Raw genomic sequence first — 15,981 nt, forward strand, 5'->3', positions numbered from 1 at the left:
TGCTGCTATAAAGACACATGCACACGTATGTTTATTGTGGCACTGTTCACAATAGCAAAGACTTGGAACCAACCCAAATGTCCATCAATGATAGACTGGATTAAGAAAATGTGGCACATATACGCCATGGAATACTATGTAACCATAACAAAAGATGAGTTCATATCCTTTGTAGAGACATGGATACAGCTGGAAACCATCATTCTCAGCAAACTATCACAAGGACAAAAAACCAAACACTGCATGTTTTACTCATAGGTGGGAAATGAACAATGTGAACACTTGGACACAGGAAGGGGAACATCACACACTGAGGCCTGTTATGGGGTGGGGGATAAGGGGGAGGGATAGCATTAGGAGATACACCTAATGTAAATGACGAGTTAATGGGTGCAGCATACCAACATGGCACATGTATACATATGTAACAAACCTGCACATTGTGCACATGTGCCCTAGAACTTAAAGTATAATAATAATAATAATAATAATAAAAAGAAAACCCTGAAGACTTCACTAGAAAACTGTTCTAACTAATAAATGAATTCAGTAAAGTTTCAGGATAGAAAACCAACATACTAAATCAGTAGCTTTTCTATACACTAATAATAAACTCTCTGAAAAAGAAAACAATCCCATTTAAAATAGTTATAAAAAATAGTGAAATTTTTAGGAATAAATTTAATCAAAGTAGTAAAAAACCTGTATACTGAAAACTGTAAAATATTGATAAAAGACATTAAAGAACACAAATGGAAAGATAACCTGTGTCCATAGATTAGAAAAAAAAATGTCATTACAATGTTCATATAGCCAAAGCAATCTACAAGTTTAATACAATACTTATCAAAATTTCAATGACATTTCTCACAGAAATAAAATCTCTAAAATTTATATGTAAACACAAAAGACCCCAAAGAGCCAAAGCAATCTTGAGCACAAAGAACAAAGCTGGAGGTATCACATGACTTGACTTTAAAATACACTATAAAGCTATAGTAATTAAAACAGCATTGTACTGGCATAAAAACCAACACATAGACCCACGGAACAGAATAGAGAGCCCAGAAATTCATACATTTAAGGCCAATTGATTTTTGACAAAATGCACCAAGAATGTACAATGGGGAAAGAACGGTCTCATCAATAAATGTTGTTGAGAAAACTGGATTTTTGCATTCAGAAGACTGAAATTGGGCTATATATTAAAAATCAACTCAAAATAAAGACTTAAGTGTAAAGCCAGAGACAATAAAACTGCTAGAAGAAAACAGGGGTACAATTTCCTGACATTGGTCTGGGCAATGATTTTTTTTATATAACCCCAAAAGCACAGACAACAAAAACAGGTAAATGAGATTATATCAAAATGAAATTTGTACAGCAAAGCAGACAATCAACAGAGTGAAGAGAACCTATAGTAAACCACAGAATAATCTGCAAACTATTCATCTGAAAAGAAGTTAACACCCAACATATATAAGAAACTGAAACAATTCAATAGCAAGAAAACAAATAACCCAATTTAAAAATGGGTAAAGGATAGAAACAGACATTTTTCAAAAGAAGGCATACACAATTACACAGTGTAATACTATGTAGCCCTAAAGAAGGAGGAAATCCTGTCATTTGAGATAACAGAGATGAACCTGGAGGTCATTTGTTAAGCGAAATAAACTGGGCACTGAAAGACAACTACTGCATGACCTCACTTATATATGGAATCTTAAGAAGTTAGACTCATGGAAACAAAGAGGAAAATGGTGGTTAAAAGGATTGGGGTGTGGGGTGGAGCCAAAGGTTTAGGAGATGTCGGTCAAGTAATACAAGATTTCAGTTATATAAGAGCAATAAGTCCATTTCACAACATGGTGACTATAGTTAATAACAATGTATTATATTCTTAAAAATTGTGAGGTGAGTGAATTTTAAGTCTTCTCACCACAAAGAAATAAGTATGTACAGTAACACATATTTTAATCAGATTTAGTCATTCCCTAATGTATACATATTTCAAAACATATTGTACACAATATATATAATTTGGTCAGTTAAAATAAAATTTTAAAATACCCATAAAGTGAAATTATTTTGGCAGGTAAAAACGTTCAGACATACAAAAATGGTAAAGGAAACAGTGTAGGTACTTACCAACAGGCTTAAGTGGTAAAACATTACAAATATAGTTGAATCCTCTACCCTAGCACATCTCTTACTCTTGTGTCTGCTGGAAGCCATTATGAATTTATGGTTTATCATTTCAAGCTATTGCATGTGAACCTGGCACTATATAGAAATACATGTTATGCAGCAATATATACTATTGTCCTGTTGATTTTTAAAATTATGTAGAGAGTATCATACTGCATGTATTCTCTGCTTTTTGTTTTTCTTTGTAGTATATTGTGGTTTGAAATTCTTGTCTATACCAATGCATGTATTTCTTCTTCATATTGTTTCACTGTGTGTATATCCTTTTTAATCCAGAGTGCACACGTTATTTTTTTCATTTTCCTATTTACTGACATTTATATTGTTTCCAAGTTTATACTTTGCAACTATGCTCGTATGAAATTTCTTATTCTCATCTCCTTATGCACACAGCATGAGAATATTTATAAATTGTACAGCTGGATTCACACTTCCAGAATGCAGGGATGCAGATTTTCAATCTTACTATCCTCTCTTGACAAATTTATTTCTAAACTTTTAAAATAAATTTTCGCTAACCATCAGCTACCTAGGAGGGGTCCTGGGACTCCACATCTTCACCAACACTTGGTATTTACACAGTATTAAATTTCTCATTTCCAATTTCTGTGTATGAGTTAGTTTCTCATTGCGGTTTTAACATGTTCTTCTATCAATGAATAGTAAAATTATATATATACACACATATATATATAATTTATTTGTATATGCAATTTATTTTCCTCTTCTGTGAATGTCCTGTTCCTACTCACTGATCTGTAATTTCCCATTATGATATGTACAATTTATATTTATGTTTGGGTCTGTCCTCAGTGTAAACAGTATAGCATTATAACACTTATTCTATATTTGCAAACTCTTGGCTATTCTTTTGTCTTTTGCTCTCCTATTAAAATTAAGAATAAAATTTTCATTTCAGATGGGATAGCTTTGTTGGGCTTTTAATGGTATTCTATAGAATTTTTAGATAATTTAGAGATAATTAAGATAACTACCATTTTAGACATTGTATTCTTGCACATGGCTTTATCTCTATAAATTTTCTAATATTGTTCCAATTAGTTTGAATATTACTTTAAAAGGCCTCACATGTCTTTCATAAATTTATTCTAAGTTACCTAAGATTTGTATTTTTATTTTAAATGAAATATTTAAATTTTGTCTTATTCCTCTAGCTAAAGAAATATAAAACGTCTTTTAGTAATGATGACAGGGAGTTTTCATCTATTCTTAAGAGTTTTAATCATAGAAGTGTGTAAAATTGTAACTAATTTTCTAATTTCAAAATTTGAAAGATGATAGTTCATCTTTTTTGTTAATGTTAATTGCATTCTGCTAGGATAACGTAATTGGTGTATACCAATTATTTGATGATCATCAAGAAACTGCCATTTTCCATCCAATCTCCATTCCACTGTTCAATGATAATAAGATTGTTGGCTGCACATGTTGCCTAGCATGAAGACAAAATATCCAACTCCGCTTGCAGCTACATGTATTGTGTGTTTTAGTAGAGTGGCTTATGTGGTACTCTGTTTTACTTCACAGTAAACTGGTTTATCCCATTGTCAATGGGATTTCCCACCTTGCGCATGTGCTGGGTCTTGTCTCCTGCCACTACTGTCTTCTCGTAAACATATGGCCTGTGAAAGGAAAAGCTCTAGCCATCAGGAACCTGCCTGTGTGCCAAGGAGAGGTATTTGCTTTACAACTCTTTCACTTCTCTTGCCTCTGTTGTTTTTCATTTATGAGGATTTTCTTTACTTTTTTTTATCAGCTTGTCTATATATTTTAAATGATATTTAAAACATATTCTATACTACAGCTTTTTTTTTTCTTTGCTTTTCTGTGCCAGGAGAGTTCCATCAGTTTACCCACTAAACCATATTGCTATAATTAAAATCAAACCAGTGATTTGTCTTTTTATGTTGTATATATGTTTATGGTATATGTTTAATGTAAAAAATCATATGATCTCAATAATTTTATGTCCTCATTCTCAGTGTTTTTGGCATTTATTTCTGTTTCTTTTTTTTTTTTTTTTTTCTCCTGAGATGGAGTCTTGCTCTTGCTGCTCAGGATAGAATGCAATGGCGCAATCTCTGCTCACTGTAACCTCCATCTCCCAGGTTCAAGCGATTCTCCTGCTTCAGCCTCCCAAGCAGTTGGGATTACAGGCATGTGCCACCATGCCAGGCTAATTTTTGTATGTTTAGTAGAGACAGTGTTTCCCCATGTTGGCCAGGCTGGTCTCGAACTCCTGACCTCAGGTAAGTCGCCCGCCTCGGCCTCCCAAAGTGTTGGGATTACAAGTGTGAGTCACCATGCCTGGCCTCTGTTTCCTTTTAACTGCACAAAGCTTCAACTATAATTTTTAATAAAAATCTGACTTAGATCTATTGCACAGATCTTCAAGTAAAATTTTTAATAAACAGCAGGTTTCTTCTTGTTTTCTCTAAAGAATATCCCTGTATGCATTTTCTAATTAGGTATGATGTTTTAATCAGAAATGTGTTTTGAATATCGAGATTATACTTTACGATTTAATAATGTTAAAGTCAAAATCTTGATGCTCCTGATTTATATTCTATTGAATTCAAATTGTTTAAATTTAAGACTCTTGAATCTATGTATTTTAGCAGATATTGGCAAGCAAATTTTATGTTTTGTTATTAATTTCAATGCTATGTAAAAATTATAAGGTATATTAGAGACTTTTCCCTTTGTGTGTTAGACATTTTAAAATAAATGACCATCAAATCTGTCTGAGGCCAGGGCCCTTGTTGGAAATAATTCTTTGATATATTTTTATTATCTTCTATGGTTAGTGATATAATCATGCTTCCTACTTTTTCCAGCACCAACTTTGATAATTTATCTTTTCTTGGACAATGATTACCATATAATGAGGTTTCCAACTACATCTGGTATTTTCTTTTCTTAAAAATGTCATATTAATGGCTAAAATATTTGTGTTGCTTATATTGAATATTTCCTATATTCTCTCTTTACACAATCAGGCATATCAGAACTATTTTTCATTTTGTAAGTCTTTATCATATTTGCTTCCCTATGTTTCAGTGAATGTCTCCTTCAGCAGCTGCCAAATAGGGTACTTTGTTGTATCATAGTAAAATCATTAATTCATTTATTTGCCTTATTTCTTTTTATGATTAAAGCATTAAGTGCTTAGTACAGTATGATTTCTATTTTTCTATAGTGTCAATTTTGCTTATTATATTCAATAAAAATTTCCATTTCACTTTTGTGTTTTTAATCTTCAAATATTTTTCCTTATTTCATCCAGTTCTCTTTTAATCTCAGCTTTTGTCTTAGGCACCTTCCTTTAATCTTTCTTATTACTTTATTTTTTGTAATCTCTTTATTCGTGAATTACTGGCTTATTAGATTTTATTGAGAACAAAAGCAGATGGTTTGTAAATGTGTGTCTAATCCTATTTCTTTATCCTAAACTATGTAAACATTTATCTGCTACTAGAGTAGTATGCTACTTTTTTGTTGTTGTTTCAGATTATTTTTGCTAGCTTCCAGGTTTTGTTTAAATTATTTAGTCAAATTCACTCATCCTTGCATGAATACTAGACTTAATAGTTCTTGGGATTACCAACTACATCAATCTGGTTACTACACAGTGACAATCGACCTCAAAATCGCAGTGACTTAAAGCAATAGGAGTTGACTTCTTGCTCCTACTCATGTTCACATTACAGTCAGCATCGGGCTCTGCTTCTTCATGTCATCTTCCTTGTGTCTCAGGCTGATGTAACCTCTACCTCCTGGAGCATCATCATTTGCCATAGCACAGGAAAGAGAATATGGTGAATGACCACACCAACTCTTAAGAACTTGTGCCCAGAGATGATGCATGTCACTGTTGATCTTTCATTGGCCTAAGCAAGTCACATGGCCACAACTAACTTCCAGGACCTAGGAAGTACATTTCTACCATGTGCTCAGTAAAAGTAGAGCACTAAAAATACTCATGAAAAACCAGTGATTACTACACTAATCAACAGGGGGTGTATATTCTCTTAAATGTTGCTACTGTTCACCTGTGTGTTGTTACAATTCTTTTGTTTGGTCTTAAACTAGAAAGAAATTGTCAAACAGTTTCTAAATATTCTGTGTAGCACTACCTTCCTAGATTAGCACTAACTTTTCTAGTATGATTCTGTTGAACTGAAGGAAGGTTTTTGTATTGCTCCTTTTAGCTGTTTCTCCTTGGAGGGCAAATGCTCCCTACCAAAATTTGAGAAATGTCTATAGCTTGTTTCCTTGTGGAAGGGCAAGAAAACTACAAAAGTCAGAATTCTTTTTCATAGTTTCTTCTTCTTGAGTTATTCGGCTTGCATAGTGATGGGGCTGTTGATGAGGATAAATTGCCCCTGACTACCTTAGAATTCAATTTTCATAGGGATGAATTTGACAGCGGTGTCAGGGAGAAGCCTCGTCTTCTGTTTTTCTGTTTTTTCTGGCAAGTGAAGATTCTCAGACTCTTGTCTATGGATATAAAATAGGGTAAACCTTTCTCTGTCTTGTGGTTAAAAAAGTCTTTTTTTTAAAACCCTGCAGCATACTTCCTTTGTTTTCCTCCAGCAGAGTGGCATTTTATTAAGTTGATATTCTTATTTACTGAAGCTGGTCTATTTTCATATCTTCTGTTTTAGTTGTCCGATAATAGTTCTAAAATAATAAAGAAAGAACCCTCATAATCAAGAAAATAAGACCCTGCCATCTATGCAGTGGGAGAAGGAGGAGGGCAATCATGCTAAGGCTGACCAGGAAGTAGCTGCTCTCGCCAGGTGAGGGAGTAGGATTTGAATGAGAGGGAAATACTTGGTATGTTTCTTATTCTGTCATGGCTGTAATGTAAGGTGAATTAGCATGATAATTGTCAGAGAGTTGGAGAGATGAGATTTGCTAATTAGCTGGGTATGGAGTAAGGGAGGAATGAATTCAGCTTTCTAGGTTAGGCTTACTGGATTTGTACACAAAGGAGAGGTTTAGATATAAAGACAATGAGCTAAATGTTAGATATTATATTCCAGAAGAACTACCCCTGTACTCAAGACATCTGCACTTTGATGAGTGAAAAACATAAAACATAGTCCCACAAATAAATACAAGGCTGCTTAAAGTGTTCTCAGAAGTTCTGCCTACACATGCATTAGAGTTTGAAGAAGGTAATACAATATCCCATTGGTGGCTCTGTAGAGGGGATTTAATTTGAAATTCACATAGAGAAACAACCTTTTGTATTCCTCTGAAAACTAGGGTTAAACTGTAGGAATAAACCCAAGGTTTCTGAGTCCTAAAAGGAGTTGAGTCCTAAAAAGGGGAGCAGACAGTAAGTGCGATACCAAATAAATTGACTTAGAAAAGCCATGGTGGGGTGGGGAGATGGGAAGTGTTTGAGAAAGAGTCAGTTTAATTGGAACAAGCAGAACAAGAAAGCTAGGAATGAAGATAAGTCCATAACGGAGAAATCTTTGAATGCCACAATGAAGACTCTAAACTAAATAGTGTAAGTAGTAAGAGTTTTTAATCACAGAATTGAAGTTTAAGAGAGCCGTTGGACTAGAGATGTGTATTTTAGAAAGCTTCATGATAGCAGTGGTTTAAAGTCATCCATATGGAAATGAGAACTGAAGGCATAAGAAAATACATGGTTATTTGGAGAATAAATAAGTACTGTGTGTGTGTGCATGTGTGTGCACACATACACATGCCATTTCTCCAACCACATCCTAACACATACGGTATTTTGGGAAAATCATAACACAAATGAACTATGGTGGACTACTCAGCTTCTCATAGATTAGGGATATGCCTGTGTTGACCTAGTGGCAAGAGGTAAGGTATTTATTTACTTGTTTGTTTGTTTAAAATAGTGACTCTTAGCATACCTAGAATTTATTACCTTTGTTTTTTTTAAAAAAAACTTTCTTAGGGTAATCTTAAATATGGAAAATTTAAGGCAAGTCACATAAGACACTATGAAGCAACAAAGAAGAAACATTGCATATCTGCAGAGAAGATTAGTAAGATCATCAAATTCAGAATATATTTCTAAGGCGAAATTTATAAAAGATAAATGAGGCACTTTAAAATCAAATACAGTTAAAATTACCCTCAATTTTTGAATTAGTTGAATCAGATTTTTAAAACATATATAATCAAATTCCATACTATAATTTAGGTCTCTAGAAAGCTCCATTTACTTTCAGGTCAAAAGACTAGAGCAGGAGGTAGAATAGTTTAAAGCACTGACATGGTAATTAAAGGACGCTGGTGAACTGAAGAGTAAGTACAACTTCCAAAAGAATGTACATTATTTAAAGCACAAAGACAATCTAATTTTAAGTGCCAAAAATGCTGAAACAATTATTATGTTAGAAAAATAGTTTACTCCAAGTTGCAGTTTATTTGTTATTTTATGTTATTACTCATCTGAGTGGAATTTTATATTATTAAAAAAATAATTTCCTTTTCCTCATATAAATTCCATAATTTCTTCATATAAATTTCAAAACACTAACAGCCCAATTTACCATCCCTTTTTAATTATTATTTAAAGAAAACCACATTTTTATTAAAAACAAAATTGTCAGAACAGTAAAACTTGCCTTTTTTTCTTTTTTTGAGAGAGTGAGAGAATGACAGAGAGAAGGACATTCCCTTGACTTCCATTGATTCCCAGGGAATGAAAAAGAAAACTTAGTGATGGAAAAGGTAGGCAGTTTCCTAAAGATGTAACATATGGGCACTGCTCAGAAAGGGCAGAGACACTGGTGAGGAGCCACAACAGGGGCAGCATGAAAAAAGAGTCACTGAGATTAAAGTTTATGGATATCAGAATTTACTGGAAGGGGAACTCATGCCAGACTCAGAGTATTGTGAGAAAACAAAGCAGTGGCCAAGAGAGGCCATATTGCAGAATCAAAGTGGAGATTTTAAACAATGACTTACACAAACATTATCATTCAGAATATGAATTTGGATCTGATCCATTTTTCATGTAAGTTTCCAATTTTCTCTCAGCAACAGAACAAACAAATACAGCCAAAATCCTTCTGCTGATTGCAAATTAATAAATTTGAAAAGTTTGCTTTATAATTTAGGAATTTTTTTCTAACTGCAAATTGATGAATCCCTACATCACTTCTGCAATAAAATAAGAAGCTATAAAGCTAATTTTTCCATTTTCTGTACTTGTATGAAAATACTGCCAGAAAGGAAATAATAGCCAGAAAGGAAATAATAAGCCAGAAAACCACACTGTGTAGCTTGAAGGGTGCCAAGATATTCCACTAATGAATTTAAAACCAAAAAGGAAAAGCAGCCCCTGTGTTAATCTCCAGGCTATTCACCATTTTGAAAAAGTGCACTAAATGTGAAAAGGAGGAAGATATTTGACCCTTCTAAGAAAGGTAGCACCATCTTCAATTCTCCTCTGTAGCTGCTTTTGCTTTAAATAAAAATGAGTTTTTACTTGTAATTATTTACTTATCTCTGCCCTGTACATTTAAAACTTTAATTATTCATGTGGCAATCTTTCCCATAATAAAGGATTCTAAGAAAGAGGAGAAGCAAGTATAAATAAAACGCTTCTTGGATTTAAGAGGGCATGACCTCGTCCCAGTTTCTCACTTCTAATGGTGAAAGTAATGATATCAAACTATTTTTGTCTCGACTATATAGACAGTATTAATATAAGGTCAAAATTATATTCTATACTGTTTAAATATATAAGAAAAGTTTCAATGTAAAAGATAGGGTCCAAGATAAATCATGGCCAGGTCTAGAACAAAACTAAAATGCATTTAGCTAGCTTTTTTTAATTTTAAAATCATAAAAAGGTCAATGGTGACAGTTGACAATTAAGCTGACCAAACTCACTTTTGAATTATGTCCTGTTTTTGGTAAATCTCAAGGGTCACCACTCTTTTGAAAAGACTAGTATCTCTCTTCCTTGTAAATGGCCAATCTAAAATAGTACAGCCTTTCAAAATTAAGTATTTTCACATTCAGATCACCTTCCCTTGATATCCAAGATAAAAAGGTAACAATGGCCAGCAGGATGGAATTTTGTGTGCTATTATAAAGAGACATGATAAGAACCAAAATATAATACATAGTAGAAAACCTGCTAATTCCCAATAAAGCCATGGAGGCTTCATGTCCTGCTCAACGGACCAAACAGTACCTCACTTGAGAGATTAGAGTTATTTACATTGGGATGATGATTGATCCAAGCAGAAATAAGACCTCCAATAAATATGTCTGCTAGTCTGGATCTTACAGTGTATTAAGTGCTTTACAATATTGGATTGCGATCATTGACCAATTTAGTGACATTATAGTATAAAGGTCAAAGGAGATTCCAGAGACCATTTCCTGAATTTGTATTCAGGCGTCACAATATCATGAACAAAAGCAAGGGATTTAACTTCTTTGAACTTCATTTTACTATGGGTAAAATAAAACAATTACCTTTCTTGATGGCTATGAGAAAGACATGAGCTGTTACATAAAAGGGCGTAGCACATAACATGTAAGTTTTACATGATAACTCTTATCATTATTACATAACTAAAATCTGAGAATATAATTTAATGCTTATTTGTAGATCTACTATAATATAACCAACTCACTGCCAATTTTAGAACGTTTATGCTATATCCAGGTTTTCACTGTTTTAAATATTACTGTAGTTAATCCCATGGTTTCATTGCTGGTTAGTTGCTTAAGGTAAATTCCTAGAATTAGAATTAGTAAGTCAAATAAAATGACATCTTTAAATATTTTCATATTTACCCTTAAATTGCTTTCTTAGAGAAGTAAATTTAAACTTTTATCATTTCTCTTTCTTGTATTATCACTAGGAATATTTCCTTTAATGCCCTCAAAATTTACAAGTGAAAATTATACACGCTGTTTTCATTTGTAGAACTCTTACGATTGATAAGGTTCAACAACTTTATAATTTTACTTCCCATTTTTCTATTAACATATAATTTTATCCACTCATTTTAATTAACTTTTTTGACTGATTTGTAAGTACAATTTTATATTAAGGATTTTATTTCTACTATTTAAATACATTTGTTTCAGTGTTTTGTTTATGAAGTTTTTGATGTTATAAGAGTTGTTAAATTTTCTGTCAAATTTATCAGTCTTTCCCTTTGTAGTATCATATGATTCCATTCATCATATGATTAATTGAATAACGAATGATTAGAAGCAAGCAACCCGGGTTATTGCAATAAGTAATATTCACAAATAGAGAAGATGAACTCAGGGGTGTGACCAGAGACAAAGAAAGGAGAAAAAGGAAGAACTTCTGCAAAAGAATAAATAGTATTTATGCTTAAAGTCTTTACTATATCCAGACAGAAATTATTACATGAATGCTAATACTTTTATCTTTATATTAAACACTTTAATTCAAATTTACTTAAATGATATACAGTGAAACACAAAAAGGTAATTTGATATTATGTGAGTGTGATTCTTTTTCTCTCCTTGACATGGAATGCTTACAAAAACTTCTGATTAGGTTGCTTTATGGGTTAATATTTCCAATATTCTACTACTTTAATAAATGTGGTTTCATAGTGTTTTCATTCCTAGTACAGCAAGTTTCACTTTGTTTTTTTTTAAATATTATCACATATATTTACCTATTTATTCATTCAGCTAAATTTTGTTTTAAGCCAAATCCAGGCAAAGACAAAGACTGGTGAAAAAAAATCAAGGAAAAAAAATTTCTAAACATAAAGATGTAAACTAGACAGAATTTTACATTTAGCTTGTATGTATAAGCTTGAAATATTAATTCTGATTAAAGCTATGATGTAGAGGAGTGGAGAAAAAGAAGATAATATTCATGTTTGCTGTGTCATAATATGACACAAATCTAGTATTTTTAAAAGCTTCAGAAAGGCAGATGATGCTACAATAAATTGAGCCAATTTTTACCATTATGAACTCTGTCAAGTCATGAAATCAGAATTTCTAGGAGCATTGCTATTACATCTGCAATTTTGTCAAGTGGCATACTTGCCTTTATTCTGATGAAGAATGTTCAGTCTGACACAAAGTAGCCTCAATTTATGCATTATGCAACAAGACATGACTTGGAGGCATTAGAATCCTACAATTATTATTTCCTCAGAATTGACCACCACTTTGGACTGCTGTGCTGGAAGTCTTCACACTACCTACTCACTTTCTAATAACTCAATGGGGCAAAATTGCCTAAGTTCATAGGGACTCTACTAATTCATCATGTATGGAATTCGAGCCTCTTCCCTTTGCATTACGATACTTGTTTGGCTTGTGCCGATACCGTTCTGATAATCATCTTCCCTCTTCTCTTCAGAAACATTGAGGAAAAAAATAGATATACATGGTAATCTGTGAGTAAAAGTGCAATTAAGTCAACTTTCACAAGCACGTCCTATTTTGAAATCACACCATTAGAGCATGAAGATACAAAATTAAACAAAACTGTGTTCAAAATACTCTGAAACCCCATAGTCCGACTAAGAAGTAGATATAACATTTTTTTTAAAAAAGTACAACATGGACAGTAGAAAATTAACTTATGAATAAATTTTCTATTTATTCTGGTGTGGGAGAAATTCATTGAAGAATATGGTGTAGATGTCATATTTAAGGTGTTTTTTAAAAAGATATTACAAAACAGACAACTCAAGAATTATATGGTCAAGGGAAAAAATAACTTAAGCTAAGGCAAAGTGATATAAGTGTGTAATTCATAATAACACAAAGGTAAAAGAGATGATGAGTAGCAGGAAACCATCTATAAAGACAGGGCAGAGTCAGAATATCCTCAACAGCTGTTACTACAGAAAGTGATTTAAAAAATTTCTTATAAACCAAACCCAAGATGGCATAAACAAAAGTGGGAACTTGTTATCCTTCATAACTAAATACTCCAGCATTAATTCTCACCTTAGAATAGCTGGATTCAAATGTGGAAAAGATATCCTCAGGGCCCAGCCTCTTCTATTCACTTCTTGGTTTCTTGGTTTGCTTGTTCATCTTGGCTCTCTTCTCAGATATTGTATTGCTTTGAGTATGAAAGTTCTGCAGAAGTTCTTATCTGCATTTGTTGTAGATTCCAGAAGAGTGCTTCTCACTCTGAGTTACTCTAGCTCAGTGTTTCTCAAGATTTTTTCATTATAATTCCACTAAAAAGATTTTAATTTTTTTTAACTTTCAATTTTTAATTTTTTAAATTTTTTTACTTCCATAGGTTTTTGGAGAACAGGTGGCAGTTGGTTACATGAGTAAGTTCTTCAGTGGTGATTTGTGAGGTGTTGATGCACCCATCACCCAAGCGGTATACACTGAATCCAATTTGTAGTATTTTATCTCTCATCCCCTTCTTACCCTTTCCCTGCTGAGTCCCCAAAGTCTACTGTATCATTCTTACACCTTTGCATCCTCATAGCTTAGCTCCCACTTATGAGTGAGAACATGTGATGTTTGGTTTTCTATTCCTGAGTTACCTCATTTAGAATAGTCTCCAATCCCAACCAGACTGCAGCGAATGCCATTAATTCATTCCTTTTTATGGCTTAGTATTCCATCATATATATATATTTATACCACAGTTTATTTGTCTATTCATTGACTGATGAGCATTTGGGTTAACACATTTTCCCCTAATTTTCTTCTACCCAGGATATTAAGGAATAAGATTGTTTCACGTAGGGTTGAGGAGCAGGGTCGCACTCTGGCAGCCCACAAATCATTGTCATATTTAAGATTTTCTTTACCCTTCAAGAACTAGAGCATGCATTCTCAATGGGGATGATATACTCCTAAGAAAGTAGAAATATGAGCCACTGCACCCGGTACAAATTTCTACTTTCTTAGGAGTATATCATTCCTATTGAGAATGCATGCTTTAGTTGAAGTTTGAGTAGACCTAGAGCAGAGTGACTTTCATTGCATTTTATCTTTATACCAAACATCCTGGCCATATTAACTGACTAGGCCTGGACTATGTGCTTTCCTGGAGGTCAGGACAGGGTCAGCCCCAAATAAACCAAACAGACGGTGGAGGGATTGTGCAGCAAATGGAAATGTGTAGTACTATGATCAAGGGGAAAGTGAATGGATGTGGAGTAACAGTTAAGAAAATATGGGCCCATCACATGTAGGTCTTGAAGAAAGCACCCATGTTTATGTACAACACTCATGGTGAAGGCTGAATTGAATCAGGAATGACTTGAGGCAAGAAACCCAGGTTATTGTGATAGGTAATATTCACAAATAGAGAATATAAAATCAAGGGTACAGCCAGAGACAAAGGAAAGGGGAAAAAATGAAGCAGAACTTCTGCAAAAGAATAAATAGGATTTGGGAAAGCAGAAGACACAGCATGTTAGTGGAGTGGATGGGAATGTCATTAACGAAGACAAGTCAGACGGGGTGAATGCAAGTTTGGGGGAAAAAATGACTTGTTTTATAGATACGTTAACTGCCCTTTGGACCTTCAGGCAGAGATGACCATGGAGAAGTTGGTTATTAAGAAATACATCAAGGTTAATGTCTAAAATAGGTAGACACTGACCTTCAGATGGTATTTTCAACCTTGGAAGAGGATGAGATATGCAGAGAATATATTACACAGTTTACGTTACACAAAGACAGAAACCTGAGGAGCACACTATGTGCGAAGAGATGAAGAAAACTGCTAGGGAAAGATGAGTGAGAGGAGTGGCATGGCTGGGGAAAACAGAAATTCAAAATGGAAGGAGTTATCTCACTGACAATAGTGTTAAACACAACAGATATTTGAGCTAAAACAGGATATTAAATGTGAAACCACCTCTGTCCGCAAAGATTATGAATACGACAGAAGTCTAGCATGGCTGATTCCATCTTGCTTCTAGCCTCACAGGCTGGCTGTTCTTAGTCATTCCCAGGCAAAAGCCAAGCTAACCATGGGAGGAATTTAGTTTACAGTTTAACTTTAAAGCAAGGATAATAATAGCCCCTCCCAAAAACTGATCCCTCCTTGTTCAGAGATTGAATCAGGCTTCGTAAGACTAATGAAAGATCACAAGATTAGGATTATAGGAGGGGGCTGAATTCTGCTAAAAAGTAGGCATAGTTCCTATAATCCCTTACTGCTGGAGTCATGTAGCCAGAGGTCACAAGATGTGTCTTCCCAATGGCTCCGATAATATTAGTGTTGTCAAACCTAAGATTGGTCTTCTGAGATGTTTTGCAGGCTTCACATTCTGGCAGCTCACTGACTCCAACTGCATCTGTGACTCGTAACTCAATTGATCCTGTGGCCCCCTCACCCAGAAGTGGACTCAGTGCAGGAGGATGGTTTTCCACACTCCTGTGATTTCATCCCAAAGCAATCAGCAGCACACATTCCCTACCGCCTGCCAACCAAATTTTCCATTAAAAAAACCCAGCCTCTGAGTTCTCAAGGAGGCTGATTTGAGTATTAATAAACTCCTGTCCTAAATCTTGGCTGGCCTGGTGTTAAACACACAATAACGTTGTCTCAGTGAATTAGGTTTATCTGTGCAGCAGGAAATTAAGAATAAAGTAGGTCTTTAATGACCACAGAGAGGAATATTTTAATTCATTGGTTGCATTAATCTGATTAGGCAATAAACAAAGAATAAAACAGTTGAGACAAAAAAGGTAAAATTTTCCCCCAAAACTCTGATAGTAAAAGGAAAAAATGTG

General features: G+C 33.9%; 1 protein-coding gene across 1 annotated transcript in view; it reads right to left on the reverse strand.

The window, feature by feature from the left end:
* The window catches only part of ZNF385D (zinc finger protein 385D), a 1,012,439-nt gene that overhangs the window by 939,261 nt on the left and 57,197 nt on the right, over positions 1 to 15,981 (reverse strand). The gene's annotated exons all lie outside the window — the stretch shown is intronic.

This window comes from Mandrillus leucophaeus, unplaced genomic scaffold (genome assembly GCF_000951045.1).
Source record: "Mandrillus leucophaeus isolate KB7577 unplaced genomic scaffold, Mleu.le_1.0 Scaffold149, whole genome shotgun sequence".
Lineage (NCBI taxonomy): Eukaryota > Metazoa > Chordata > Mammalia > Primates > Cercopithecidae > Mandrillus > Mandrillus leucophaeus.